The sequence below is a fragment of the Gymnoscopelus braueri genome, assembly GCF_963280865.1.
Source record: "Gymnoscopelus braueri genome assembly, chromosome: 7".
Classification (NCBI taxonomy): Eukaryota; Metazoa; Chordata; class Actinopteri; order Myctophiformes; family Myctophidae; genus Gymnoscopelus; species Gymnoscopelus braueri.
This window is the reverse complement of record NC_137608.1, coordinates 619,086-635,825: the sequence shown is the minus strand read 5'-3', so window position 1 is coordinate 635,825 and position 16,740 is coordinate 619,086. Positions and strand designations below refer to the sequence as shown.

General features: G+C 39.8%; 1 protein-coding gene across 3 annotated transcripts in view; it reads right to left on the bottom strand.

Annotated features, from left to right (window-relative positions):
* Positions 1-16,740, bottom strand: part of LOC308087993 (uncharacterized protein) — an 87,417-nt gene that overhangs the window by 47,654 nt on the left and 23,023 nt on the right. The gene's annotated exons all lie outside the window — the stretch shown is intronic.

The following is a 16,740-nucleotide window of genomic DNA, read 5'->3' as shown; positions in this document are numbered from 1 at the left end:
CCAATTATAGAACAAACATGGGAAAATACTCATTCTACTAGGCCTACTCTGCCAGAAAAACGGGGAATCCACTGACATCATCCATTAACACTTTACCTGCCAATCACGAGTATAACCGTTGATGAAAAATACACCCGTTTACTGCCAAAAAAATCCATCCACGAGTATAAACGTTTTTTTTTTTTTGTCTTTTTTTTTTTCAATTTATCCACACAGAACCAGAGATATCACGATCCAAAGATTTCTAGCTCCATTCACTCCTTGGTTAACTTATTACTTTAAAATCCTGTATCTCGGCTCCTTAAAAAAAAATAATTAAACACTGGCACTGGGGGAAGTAAAATAAAAAAAACCCTCTGGCAGGGAAGATGTGAATCACTGGTTTCATTCAAAACAAACAAAATAAATGCAAATTCCCATAGAAAGGCGGTGTCATTCACTGCCGTTGTTTTTCCTTTTTCTCCTTTATACATATAGAGTTTTGTATTTGTTGATGATATGTATTATTGTGTTATTTTTATGCTATGTTGATTAATTGAATACATAGAACCACAATGGAGTCCCCAGGACTTGTTTTGTGTTATCCTTTTAGCCTAAATGACCACGTGCTGTTTACCTTTTTGACTAATCGTAACAGCCCTGGGGGGTCCACAGCAATGGTGGAAAGTAACTAAGTACATTTACTCAAGTACTGTACTTAAGTACAATTTGAGGTATTTTTTACTTTTACTTCTACTCCACTACATCTCAGAGGCAAATATTTACTACAATTATTAGACAACTTTAGTTACTTTGTAGATTTTGATTATTAATACAAAACATACATTGACCACTTCAGCCCTATATACATTTCGGCCATTTGAAAATAGCCGATCTACAAGTCGCGACGCATTGTGAGCTTATAGATCTGCTATTTTCAAAGGATTTCTATATATTGTATACATTTGAAAACTTGTGAAATGTGACATTCTGCATAATGAGTACTTTCTACTTTTGTAAATTTAGACAATTTTAAATTCCGGACTTTTACTTGTAACAGAGTTACAAGCTACATTGCAGCATTGATAAGTTTACTTAAGTAAAAAAGTACTTTTTACTTAAGTACTTTTTCCACCACTACTTTTTCCACCACTGGTCCACAGTGTGTGAGTGCTGCTCTAACAGAGGTGAGGGGGTCCTCAGAGACCCTCACAGTCTCAGAGTCAGACCACACCCACTCAGAGAGGGGTTTAGTGTGTGAGAAATCCCCCGGGTATTCAAGTCTTGTTTTAATGATTGTTTAGTGTCCCTCTGTAATCCTGTTCTCACACACGCACACGCACACGCACACACACACACACACACACACACACACACACACACACACACACACACACACACACACACCGAACGAACAGCTCTGAACGTCAGACCACTAGTTGCTGTTTATTTGTACAACAACACACACCACACCACATTACACAACACAACACAACACAACACAAGACAACACACAACTATACAACTGTTTTTTTGGGGGGGGTTTTATCACACGGGGAAATCCAGCTTACGACTTCACCCAGCTGATGGCTGCCCACAGAGGAGCGCAGGATTTGCAGGTTTGATTCCCAGGGCCGGGAATCAAACCTGTCTCTCACTGTGATACAGCAGATATTAATGAGACAACAGAAGGGTGTTGTGTTCGACAGGGATCTTGCACAGAATCTGTTCCAGGATCAGCAGCATTCAGCCCAACATGCAAAGCTTCAGGTCGGCCATTACGACCCACACACACAAACATTCCTAGGGGTCAGGGGTTACGAGCGGTCGGGGGCAAAGGTCACGGGCGTCTCTGAAGGAGCTTTAATGTCATGCATAAATTCCCCTCCCACCACAATGCAACACAACACGCTTTGTTTTGGTCGCCGGGGGGCCAGGGGGGCTACAGTATACTCTTCGGGGGCTGCAGTATACACACACACACACACACACACACACACACACACACACACACACACACACACACACGAAGATACACACACACACACACACACACACACACACACACACACACACACACACACACACACACACACACACACACACACACACACACACACACACACACACACACACACACACACACACACACACACACACACACGCACGCACGCACGCACGCACACACACACACACACACACACACGCTGGCTCATCGCTACAAAGTTATGAAGGACTTTACAACTTTGGGATGTAAAGTTTGATACTTTCATTAAAGTACACATTTGAAAGAGCAGCTTTCACTAGCTGTGTAGTAATATTTGACCAGGAGGAGTAATCTATACTTTGACTCTAGTACTGGAGGTGAGTACTTTGTCCTCCACTGGTCCCTGCTGTGCAAGGAGCTAAATGGAGTAGTGGCTGATGGGCAGTGTTGGGGGTAACAGCGTTAAAATTAATGCTGTTACTGTAACGGAAAACTTTTTTGGGTAACGAGTAACCTACAGTAACACGTTAGTTTTGCAATTAGAGTACTTGGTTACTTAGTTACCTTTTCCAAAATAATGCCGTTACTTAGTTACATTTAAGACCTAATTTGTTGCCACAAATGAAAATAAAAATCCATTCGACACATTTGCGATGTTTCCTGATCAATGAACAAGCTCGTCTCTGTCAACGCCAGGGAGACTTGCACGGATGTTACACAGAAATTGGTAACCGGGCCAGCAGTCTGTGGTGATTGCGTAATCATTCTATTCAACCAGAGGCTCTGTATTCAACGGGTCACCACTTATGATGTGACACACACTGGCCGGCTGACAGCTGGTCTTGTTTTTATTACATTAATTTGCCGCACCTGTGCGACATGGCAGAGATTGAGAGAAGATAGAGAGGTTGCTCTTTCATGGAAGTATTCACATGATTTTTGGATGTATTGGTGAGATAGGGATACGTCCTCTTTTAGCCAGACATGTCCTCTTTTGGGGGGCTGTCCGGCCTGTCCGGGGGGGTTTTATAAAATCCTTCAAATGTCCGGGGTTTTGAGAGTTTGGGTAGCGTGTACTGTATCTGTGTATCAGTAGGGGGGGACGTATCTTAGCAACAATGAAAGCGCTAACTCTCATTGGTCGTGTCATGAGTAAATGAGCCAATGAGCTGCTGAGCAAACTCTCAGACGCCAGGATCTTAGTGTTGCCATGTCCACTTATTTAACCCAACTTCTGGACAAAATTTGGCTTGTTTTTCTGGCTTGTTTTTGGAGGTATGTTTCCTTATTTCTCTCACGAGACTTGGCAACACTGCTGACAGGCTCCAGGCATTCATTGAAAAAACCTCCGACATCTACACTACAGGAGTACCGAATTAACCGAATTAAGGTAACAAAACCCAGCCAAAATGTGAAGTGTCCTCTTTTTGGGAATTCAGAATATGGTCACCCTAGGTGAGAGGAGGAGAAGTCAATGCAAATAGCCTTGGTGAAGCCTAGCACAGCTTCACGTCCACAACACTGGTGGTCACTCCGGTAGGCTAGCTTTTGATTTGATTTGATTTTGGTAAAAGATGTACAAGTAAAATCATTCACATTATAACTTAAACCCAGGATAGCACATTAAAGCATAAGGAGACACTTGTTTCCAATGTGGTCCTGCAGCTGCACTCTTGATTTTATGTTTCTTCAAACTTCCTCACAGAGGGGTTTTAATCATCGGTAACGCAAAAATAATCTAACAAGTTACTTTTCTCAGAAGGTATAACGTAACGAAATACTTCTTAATGGCGGTTAATCCTGTAACGTAACAAGTTACTTTTAAAAGTAACGTTACCCAACACTTCTGATGGAATACGTAGTACTAGCAGTCAAAGGCAGACCCCTCCTCTTTTCCGCATGATGACACAAACACACACACACACACACACACACACACACACACACACACACACACACACACACACACACACACACACACACACACACACACACACACACACACACACACACACACACACACACACACACACGTATAGCTGAACAACAAACTCCTACTGCAGCCAACTGCAAACCCCACCTCCCTGAGGAGGAGAGGAGAGGAGAGGAGAGGAGAGGAGAGGAGAGGAGAGGAGAGGAGAGGAGAGGAGAGGAGAGGAGAGGGGAGGGGAGGGGAGGGGAGGGGGGAGAGACAGGAGAAGAGTAGAACAGAGAGAATAAAAACGATGACATCATGGTTGTGAAACAATGTCAGAACTTTTTTTGTTTTCTTTTTGTTGTGGAACTAATTAAGGATGAAGGTAATTAAAATAAGTGACGCCATCGTTAGTGTAAGCGTGTGCGCACGCACACACACAACATAGGTAGGGAACGAAAACTACTAATCACCAGAAGTCTTAAGTGCATTTTCTGCAAAAACGAGCAACCAAGATTATACCTAGCGCTAAGGTAAAAGTGCAATATATCAGCTACCTACTTTCTTAAACAGATGAGACAAAATAGCTAAATCAAATGAGCAAGAGCTAAAACAAATAAGTGTATCGACTAAACAAGATCCAATGAAACAATACAACAATAAAACAAGCGTTCGTACAACTAGTTAACAACAAGTAGTAACAACAGGAATGGTTTCTCTGCTCTCTCCATTTCAAAGCTGAACATCACACACACACATGGGAGATGTTTACATCTTACCGAACCCCCCACCCCCCCCCCCTCCCACACCCACACACACACACACACACACACACACACACACACACACACACACACACACACACACACACACACACACACACACAGTGCTCCTGGATGGAATGTGGTGCTTGTAAGACAGGAAATATTTGGACACAAACACACTGACTTTCTTCTATGTTCACGTTTCTTAAAAAAACATGGAAGGTTGCTCTTCTTCCCTTGTTTCCTCTCTTCCTGATGTGTGTTTTCCCAGCGTGTGTACGGTGTGTACATTGTGTACAGCATTGTGTACAGCAGTGGTTCTCAAACATTTCAGGCTGCGACCCCCAAAATATTCATATTTAAACTGGAGACACACCCTGACAAGCACTTGGAATTGTAGGCATTACATCTAGTTTGACTCGGTTCCACAGATAAATATTGTGAAGATAGCCGATCTACAAGCTCACATTGCCTAGCGTTGCGACTCGCGAGGCGTTGTGAGCATCAGTTTTTTCACAATTTGGTAATATTTGAGAATTTGGCCAATGTTTGACAATTTTTATAGTGTGTTGGTTACTTTTGATGCAGTAATGGTCTTATTTTTTATTATGTAATTCAATTTATTTTAGTGGTATTAAAAGGTCTTAAAAGTCCTTAAACTGTAACTTTAGAAATGTGCCGAAATGTGCCAGATACCCTCTACCACTATACTGTATGTTGGTGTGTTTACTGTTTAAGTGAAAAAACTATGTGGAATGTTAATTAAATGACCCACATGTTGAGAATCACTGGTGTACACAGTATGTGAACATTGTGCACAGTGTGTACTTCTGCATGTTTATTTTAAAAGCGTTGGTGAAATAATAAATACATGTAGTGCTGCTGTACGGCTTTGGAGGTTGGGGCCCTTTAGTGAATCCCTGTGAGAAATATCTCTCTCTGTGTGTCTCTCTCTCTGTGTCTCTCTCTCTGTGTCTCTCTGTGTCTCTCTCTCTGTGTCTCTCTCTCTGTGTCTCTCTGTGTCTCTCTCTCTGTGTCTCTCTGTGTCTCTCTCTCTCTCTCTCTCTCTCTCTCTCTCTCTCTCTCTCTCTCTCTCTCTCTCTCTCTCTCTCTCTCTCTCTCTCTCTCTCTCTCTCTCTCTCTCTCTCTCTCTCTCTCTCTCTCTCTCTCTCTCTCTCTCTCTCCTCTCTCTCTCTCTCTCTTTTTCCAAATTCCAATACCCAAATCTCTGCTCACTCGCTACACTCCAGCTTGATCCGGAAATCGTTTGCGTCCCAAATGGTAACTAGCATTTTGGAGGAGCCGAAACCGGAGAGAAAGAGCTCCACAGGCCACTTGGAGCGTCAAACAGCGAGTGTACATCCAGTGTTCACTTCAGTGTGTTTTCCAGAAGTGTTGACTGAATATCTGTTTTGTTATTGGATGGCGGCTCGTCCATTATGTGCAATGAGGCAACGCCCCTCCAATGGGAGAAAGAACGAGAAAATGTAAAAGCTGTGACTGGCCATTGTAAGGTGTTCTTCAAACCACCTACCGCATGTTACAATCAGGGTCAAGAGTACCGTGTAGCCGTAGGCCCCCTTTGAGGGGCACCTGCGTGGAAAACTTGATTTGAATTAAAAAATACTGAGATATGTATATATATATAAATATATATAATATAATATAATATAATATAATATAATATAAATATGTAAACATATTATACATAAATACATATGCATTTACATATAAATATGCATCTCGAGTGTATTTAATAAATATCTTGCGTTCATGGCTCGACACGCGGGCTCGTTCATGGAGGCAGTTTGTGACGTAGGACGCAAAAAGGACACTAGTGCGCATGCTCATAACTCTATGGCTGCTCGAAACGACTCAAAAACTACTCAATATATCTACTTCCGGCAGACTTCCGGGTGCTTCAAAACGCCACTGATCACTTTCATTGAAATGAATAGCTGGGGGCGGGGCAATCCGCCCTCTAGTTATATCATACCTCTATGAATGCAATTTGTTTGAAAACGTAACTAAAGTACAGAGTACTGCCCCGGCACAAACCAGACAAGGCTCTGCAATTTATTAATTATTTTGCCCGAGCCCTACCCCGACCCGAAGCCCGACACCAAATTAATAGAATCTCTCTCATACGTTTGCTTTCTGTGACACGTGCAGCGCACAATGCTATTTTATACATGCTCACTCATAAACTGTCTGATACATGCACACACAAACACAGAACACACACATCCTACTAGAGGTAAACTTGTTGTAGTTTTATTAAAGATAACTACTTGTTGCCACTGACAAAAATAAGCAGCATAAAGCCAGAGCATGGAGTAGAGAGGTGGCTCTCAAAGTGGGGGGTTCCTTGAGGGGGTTCCAGGGGGTCCCCAGCTAAATGATAAATAGTTAAGAGCCAAATAGACCCTTATAGGTATGTAACTCAGAGAGTGTACACTGATTTTACAATGTAGATTGGGCTCCCACAGATAAAAATGGTATCAAACGGGGGTCCGTGGCCTAATGCATATCAAACTGGGGGTCCTTTAACCCATTAAAACCGGGAAAGCATCTGTGTCATTTTAGATTTGAGCAATATAGCTAAATAAGTTTTTCAGATAACTATCAGGGTTTAGAACAGTGGTTCTCAAAAATAGCAAAAAAAAATGATGTTGAATAATTTTCCTTTTTTCTTACACAAATCTTCTCTTCTGGGGGTCCCTGGCACAAAACATTTTCAGATGGAGGGGGGGGGGGGGGGGGGGTCCGCGGCCAAATACATATCATTTTGGGGGTCCTTGGCACGAAACAAGTTTGAGAACTACTGATTTAGAACTTAAGACCTTTGTATAGAACCGGCGTCAGGTCTTAATGGGTTACATTAAAATGGTTGGGAATCACTGCTATAGCTGTAATAAATCTTCTCTTATGGGGGTCCCGGGCATATTTTATTCAAATGAGTGTCCACGGGCTAATATATGTCAATTTGGGGGTCCTTGACATGAAAAAGTTTGAGAACTGGAGTAGAGAAGAATGTTATTGGATCCATTGCAACATAGCTTCTTCTCTTTTTTTTACATTTCCTGAAAGGTAACAGTTTTGGACATACAATTATATTTATCGTCTAATAGAGCTTTCGCCCCGAAGACCCCCCAAATCCCCCCAACTCCTCTTGGCTCGGGACTGACCTGTTACTGCTGATTTTTTTGTTGCTATTTTTAGCCTGTCTGTTGGTCTCCCTCTCTGTGTGTGCGTGTGCGTGTGCGTGTGCGCGCGCGCGCGTGTGTGTGTGTGTGTGTGTGTGTGTGTGTGTGTGTGTGTCAGAGACTCATTTCCTGTCTCTATACATGGTCATAACAGAGGTAGCCAAAGTTCTGCCTGCTAAGAAAGACAACTTTTTTTCCCCCCTTGTCCAGCATGTTACTCATAGTCTGTAACGTGCACGCACGCGCATGCGCACGCACACGCACACACGCACGCACGCACGCACGCACGCACGCACGCACGCACGCACGCACACACACACACACACACACACACACACACACACACACACACACACACACACACACACACACACACACACACACACACACACACACACACACACACACACACACACACACACACACACACACACACACACACACACACACACACACACACACACACACACACACGTATACATACATTCCATACAAGGAAGGATAAAGACATACAATTGGTTGGATGGTTAGGATTAACTGGATACACACACACACACACACACACACACACACATTCCCTGCCCGTTGCTTAAACGTACACAGGGTTTAAGTGGTTAATGTCATTTATATAAAGACAGCTGATCGATCATTTACACCAGTGGTTCTCAAACTGTGGGTCGGGTCCCCAGATTTATTCTGGGGGGTCCCCAAATGATTAGCTTAATGTGCAACATTGTTTTCTTACTCAACAGTAAAATAAAAAAATAAAAGAAACATACAGTACAAGTGTAAGGTGTCTGCACATTTCTCAAGTGACAATTTAAGGACTTTTAAAACCACTGATTTACAGGACCAAAGGAACTCTGCAGTGCAGGGAGAGATTTCTGCTGAACCTGAATTTATCCTGGAGATCATGTTCTTATTTTAATAAAATCTGCCTATAAACAAAGTTTTTCTTTCGTTATGGCATTTTATACCCAAGTGAAAAAATAATGTATTTTTTTTGTGCTAAAGTATACTTTTAGCACAATAAGTATGTTAATTGTCAATTTGAACTTTTGTCAAAGCATACTAACAGTGCATTTTTTGCCAAAATATATTTAGCAAATATAATGTGCATTCAAAAATATATTTCTACAATGCACTTAAATGTCAACATGAATTAATTTGTCATTTAGCACATTTGTTAAAAGTGTACTAAACAAAAAAAAAATATTTAATTAAATAAAAATGTACTTTTCAAAAGTCTGTTCATATAATGTTTATTTTTTGTTTAACTTAAGTACATTTAATGTTAAATATATTTTAAATTATTTTATTTTAAGTGCTTTTATAGTATATTCATAGCAAATTATCCTCAATATGCACTTAATTTAAGATATACTATAATATGCTTATTCAAAGTATACTTTTCACAAAAACTATTTAAAATATGTTCAAGTATATATTTTTGTAAGTATGTTAATGCCTATTTTATTGAAGTTTCACTTAAAGGTTCTATGACATTCATTTTCACTTTTTTTATTTTCAATGTTTTATTTGGGGTTTTATGACCTCAATTACACCCAAAAAACCTGAACTTAGAACATTCAGTGGATTTTCTGTGGTCTGGGGTTTTCTGAATAATTAGGCTGAAAAGTAATCTGAGCTTGGCCCTTCGACAGTGAGGTCACAGTCGATTAATCCCGCCCACTCTCCTCCTCGCCCCTCCCCTCCCCTATCCTTTCCTTTGGGGGGGGCGGAGCAGAAGCAATGATTGACAGGCAAAATCCCTCACCAGCGACACCCGCAGGCAAAGATTTCTTTTTTCATTGCAGTTGAAAAGGCTTTAGAAATGTGAGAGAAAAACACCTGCCATTGATCACTGGAATGGAATTTTCACTTAAAACTTTTTGTACACTTTTGAAGGACCAGGACAAAGACTTTGAATGTGGTGTAAAAGTGAATGTCATTAAACCTTTAAGTACTACTTCGTAAAAGTTCAATTTTCATCAGTGTATTTATAGTATAAGGCTGAAAAAATATACTGAAAAAGGCATTATACTTAAAGTTTGCTTCAGTATACTTTATAAGTACACTATTTATGAATATGTTCCCGGATGCTATTAGTAATATACTTCTTAACATTATACTTGTAATATACTTGTTTTAAAGTGCATTCAATACATATTTATACAAAGCACATTAAATACTAACATAAATTAATTTGTAATTTAGCATTTAAAAAAAAAAAGTTTACTAATGTGCTTTGTAAAAAATACATTTTGAATGCACTTTAAAACAAGTATAATTTTAAGAAGTACAATACTCCTGGATGCTATTAGTAATATACTTCTTAACATTATACTTGTAATATACTTGTTTTAAAGTGCATTTAATATATATTTCTACAAAGCACATTAGTAAACTTAAAAATAAATGTGCTAAATTACAAATTAATTTATGTTAGTATTTAATGTGCTTTGTAGAAATATATATTGAATGCACTTTAAAACAGTATATTACAAGTATAATATTAAGAAGTATATTACTAATAGCATCCAGGAACATATTCAAAATAGTATACTTAAAAAGTATACTAAAGCAAACTTTAAGTATAATGCTTTTTCGGTATATTTTTTCAGCCTTATACTATAAATGCATCGAAGAAAAGTGTACTTTTAGGAAGTAGTACTTAAGTGAAACTTCAATGAAATAGACATTAACATACTTACAAAAATATATACTTGAACATATTTTAAATAATTTTTGTGAAAAGTATACTTTTAATAAGCATATTATAGTATATCTTAAAATAAATGCATATTGAGGATAATCTACTATAAATATACTGTAAAAGCACATATACTATAATCATTTAAAATATATTTAACATTAAATGTACTTAAGTTAAACAAAAAATTAACATTATATGAATACACTTTTGAAAAGCACATTTTTATTTAATCAAATATACATATATATATACTTTAATTACAATACTTACAGTATCTGAAGTACACTTTTGCTGATGTCATTAAAGTATACTATCATTACATTTATGGTGGCTAGAGGAAGTCCATTTCCCAGCATGCGCCCCAGTGCATGCTGGGAAATGTGTGTTATTGTTCCTATTTGTGTTATTATTTGAATATGGGAATGCGTAGTGGGGTTATGCTATGGGTCATTGAGTTTAGTGTTTTGTTGTGGTGCTATTTGGTGATTTATGGTATTTTATGTAATTTGTTAGTAAAACCATGAGTGTAAATGTCTGTTTGTTTAGTCAGTCTCTCTCCCCTTTTCCCATCCTTGTATATAACGTGAGTGTGTTGTTGATGGTTGCACCAACCGAGAGTTGTCATGGCTCTTACAGACAACTAAACCTCAAGCCTCCACGTTACATTGCTCTTCCATTCGTGTAGGTTAATTTTGAAAAAATATTACATTTCATTTCTCAGAAGTATATTGAATATACTCATTTGTACTTTTTATAAAATTCAGTTTAAATGATGTTGTTTGGAAACATTGAAGTTGTACTTAATATACTAAAAGTTGCACTAAAGATATGCTAAAACATATCATTAATATACTTTTATGTACTTTTGCCCCCCAAAAACATACAATTTAATTACAAATATACTTATAGTATCTGAAGTACAGTTTTGCTGATGTCATTAAAGTGTACTATCATTCAATTTATAGTGTATTACCAATACATATCAAGTACTAAATAAATAAATATAGAGTACATAGCAATTATGCTTAAAATATACTTTCAATGAAATAATAGTATATTCTTAATTAACTAACTGTGTACATTTAGTTAAATTAAGTTGTAGTTGAAATACATTATTATTACATTGAAAGCATATTTGAGCACATTTGGATTGTAGTTTAATTACTTCATTATTACATTGATAGTATACTTGAAACTATTAAAAGTATACTTCACATTCATTTATTTTATACTCCAAGTATATTTGTAATACATTGATTGTATATTTTAAGCATAATTGCTATATACTCTATATTTATTTAGTACTTGATATGTATTTGTAATGCACTATAAATGTAATGATAGTATACTTCAGCAATTGTACTTCAGATAAGTAAATTTGTAATTAAATTGTATTTTTTTTGGGGGGGGAAAGTACATAAAAGTATATTAAAGATATGTTTTAGCATATCTTTAGTTCAACTTTTAATATACTAAGTACTACTTAAGTCTTTCCAAAATAAGACAATTTAAATGTAATTTATAAAAAGTACAAAAATAGTATATTAAGTATACTTCTGAAAAATATATTTAGTATATTTATTTTTCACTTGGGTATACTATAGTTTAAGTATGATTATGAGAGCTATTAGGCTTTAACTGAACTTCTTCTGTTAACACTCCAGGGTCATTTTGCTCAGCCATGCAAGTGTTAACCCATTTAGACCTGAGGCCGATTCTAAAAAAGCCTTCTAATTCTAAGTTTTCTGAAAAACTTTAAATATTTATAAAAAAATATGTTTCTATATACTGTACATGGAAACCCCCCAAAAAAGGGTTCCCGTCCTGAAAGGTATAGTTACAAATAGGGGTTCCCTTCCCGCCCAAAATTGGTTGGTTAAAGGTTCTATGACATTCATTTTCACTTTTTTTATTTGGGGTTTTATGACGTCAATTACACCCAAAAAACCTGAACTTAGAACATTCAGTGGATTTTCTGTGGTCTGGGGTTTTCTGAATAATTAGGCTGAAAAGTAATCTGAGCTTGGCCCTTCGACAGTGAGGTCACAGTCGATTAATCCCGCCCACTCTCCTCCTCGCCCCTCCCCTCCCCTATCCTTTCCTTTGGGGGGGGCGGAGCAGAGGCGATGATTGACAGGCAAAATCCCTCACCAGCGACACCCGCAGGCAAAGATTTCTTTTTTCATTGCAGTTGAAAAGGCTTTAGAAATGTGAGAGAAAAACACCTGCCATGGATCACTGGAATGGAATTTTCACTTAAAACTTTTTGTACACTTTTGAAGGACCAGGACAAAGACTTTGAATGTGGTGTAAAAGTGAATGTCATTAAACCTTTAAAGGAATAGTTCACCCAAAAAAAATGGATATATTTTTTTTTTTTGTCGCATTCCTAAGCCAATAATTTGATGACCAGCGGACCGGTAGGCAGCGGTTCCACCTACCGGAACCGCTGCCGGTCATAACATTCTTGGCTTAGGAATGCAATAAAAACAAGGGAATATCCATGAATTCAAGTCTCCATGGGGTGACTAATCGATAGAAAAAAAGTCATTTTGGGTGTGAACTATCCCTTTAAGAGAATGGCAGCAATAGGAATGTAATATTTTGCAGGTTATTCACCAGCCAGTCAGTGGAGGTGAGATGACGTCATTCTGCACCTTCTTTCATTTATTCACATACATGATGATTCACACCACAGCCTCATGAGCAGAGGTTACGTAAGACCAATACCATCCTATCCCAACCTGCTCAACATGAGGCGATCATCTAATCATGTCGGCATGGTTCACACACACACACACACACACACACACACACACACACACACGCAGTGGTTCCCAAACTGGGGGTCGGGACCCCCAAGGGGGTCCCTAAATTATTTTGGGGAGGCCTCCGGATGATTAGCTTAATGTTGTTTTCTCACTCAACAGTAAACAAACCAACATACAGTATAAGTTTATAAAGGGTATCTGCACATTTATAATTAACACAATTTAATGACTTTTAAGACCTTTTTAATATCCAATTGGCCAAATTGTCAAACATTACAATTATTACGTAAGTAAGAGGCAAACACTATGAAAATAGCAGATCTAAAAGCTCACCACGCCTCGCAGTGCGAGGCGTTGTGAGCTTGTAGTTCGGCTATTTTCACCGGGTCAAACTAAATGTAATGCCTACAATTCCAAGTGCTTGTCAGGGTGGGGGGTCCCCAGTTCAAATATGACTATTTTGGGGGAGGTCGAGGCCTGAAAAGTTTGGGAACCCTTGCACTATGGTACACTGGTTCTCAACGTGCGGTTCGGGGCCCGCCAGGGGTCCCAAATGGACCCTTATTAAGCCTGATGCAGACTCCACCAGAACAACCCACGTCTGTTGCGTTCAGGCTGGGCTCCGCGAACCCAACTGACGGTGCAGAGACAGACACATTAATGTAATGTATTATTGCTCTGTGTTCTGGAAGACAGACCCCGCCCACTGAGGTATTAATTTAATAGAGAGAGAGAGAGAGGGGGGGGTGGAATGCTGTAGGGAGGAGGAGGCATGGAGGCAGAGCAGTTTATAAAATGACAAACTAAACAAATAAGTAATTAAATGTCTGCCAAGAACCTGAGAGAGAAAAACACTCCTCCACTCTGAGAGAGAGAGAGAGAGAGAGAGAGAGAACACTCTCCCGTTCTGAAGCAGCTGGAAAGAGAGGAGGATGGATAGAGAGGTATAGTGAGAGAGGACACACACACACACACACACACACACACACACACTTGAACCCTTTGAATCCCTTGTGAGGAAATCAGCATTTTAGGAAGGCGAGTTTATGAATGCCATGTTTACAATTGTTTTGTAGCTTTAACTCTATATCAGAAAATAGCATTGTGCAAGCTCAATTAGCCTTGTATCCTTTTAACCATAAGACAATCATTTCTCTTGTGAGGACCAGGACAATCCTCGTAATGTCTATTTCTCAACTTGTACTATAGGTGGGGGCATACGGTCCTCACAAATACTGTAGTAATACAAGTGCACAGACACACACACACACACACACACACACGCACACGCACACGCACACGCACACGCACACGCACACGCACACGCACACGCACACGCACACGCACACACAAAGCTACCACACATGGTGGTTATAGGATTAGATTACACTGTGTAGGAGCTAAGTAATGAGTGTGTGTGTGTGTGTGTGTGTGTGTGTGTGTGTGTGTGTGTGTGTGTGTGTGTGTGTGTGTGTGTGTGTGTGTGTGTGTGTGTGTGTGTGTGTGTGTGTGTGTGTGTGTGTGTGTGTGTGTGTGTGTGTTCAGGTCTGCTTACACAGTGAGTGAGTAAAGGTTACGTGTGGATTATCTTATAGGTCATATTGTGGCTGTCAGGTGGAAACCTTGTACGTCCAAAACTGTTACTTTTTAGGAAATGTAAGAAGAATGTACCTGTGTCCCAATGGATCCCACGTAGTTATTATTTAGTCACAAGCTCTCGTTAATGCTTTTCATCAATATTAATAAATAAATATATTAACAAACCCATGGATAGACTTGACTACTTTCACTCAAATGTCTAAAATAGCACAAAGAAAAATAGCAGTGTAAGTATAACCAGTTGGAATATGGAGATACAAGGTTTCTGCCTGACAGCTGTCAGGCACGGCAGGTGTTGGACCCGTATGCAGGAACTCAAAACTCACATCAAACCCAGGAGACAACGTGGATGCAGTTGACAAAGACTTTACTTGGACACAAGGAACTTACAGTACACTTTATAACTCCAGCACTTAAGTCACCGACGACTGTCTTAAAGGGCTAGTCCATCCCCAATATGACTTTTTTCCTATTGATTAGTCACCCCATGGAGACTTGAATTCATGGATATTTTTTAGTTTTTGTCGCATTCCTAAGCCAATAATATGATGACCGGCAGCGGTTCCGGTAGGAGACACAAAGAGTCTCCTTTGTGTCTCCTACCGGTCCGCTGGTCATCACATTATTGACTTAGGAATGCGACAAAAAAAAAAAAACATGAATTCAAGTCTCCATGGGGTGACTAATCGAGAGGGAAGAGGAGATTGGCCGAGGGGAAATTAGAGCAGGGCAAAGTCACAACAGGGCAAAACTGTTGTTTTGGGAAGGGGAACACACGGCAGGTACAGAGGCCATGGTTGTGACAGACAGCGATATGTGTAACACTACACCGATTGTCAGCACACCTGCACAACAAGCAGCCGTCCGCCGACCAACTGCTGTCTTTGTTCCCTTTGCAGTGAGGTGTTTGCACGTCGATGCAATGACTCCATATCACTCCCTATAGCACTCCTTATGCCCCCCTAGCACTCCTTATGACCGCATCACGCCCTAGCAATCCTATGATCACATCACCCCCTAGTACGCCTTATTTCCTTGTAACACAACACACTCCACACATGTGAGCAAAAAGCTGTTACTATGCTGTTTCTTTTTTAGTTCGGAGCCCTTTTAGTTCCTCAGGCTGTACTAAAACAACTCTGTTGAAAGCATCCTGTCAGGCTGTGCTACTGCCTGATATGGAAACTGCACCACCCCGTGAACACAAAAACCTACAGCGGGGTATAGAAGTGCTGAGCGCATAATGGGAGGCAATGCGCCAGGAACTGTACAAAAAAGTGTTGTCAAAGCTCAGCGCATCATCAAGGACAGGCACCATCAGCCACAAACTGATCATACCTCTACAACGACCGCAGCCGGGCAAGGAGGCCTACCGCAGTATCAAGTCAAGGGCAACACCACCAGGTTCATGAACAGCTTCTACCCGGCAACCGTTAGACTGTTGAACAAGGCACGACCACCACCTGCCGTCAGGCTTGTCTGTCAACTGGAACACTGTTATTGAATTGATTGATTGATTGAATACTTTATTAACAGTTTGCAAAAAAACACAGAGGTACAGTTATACAATAATGCTAAAAGGAAAACCAAAAAGCCCTGAGGGCTTGTTTAAATATTGATCCGGGGGGGGGGGGGTAATTTATTTTGGCAAGCTAGAAGACTTGTCTAGGTCCAGTTGCAAATTGCAGACAGGTGCTCTTTTATAGAGGTTTTGAAGGAGGGTAGGGAGTCGCACTTTTTAATGGCTGGTGGTAGGGCATTCTACATTTTGGCCGCGTGATAGTAGAATTAATTCATCCCCAT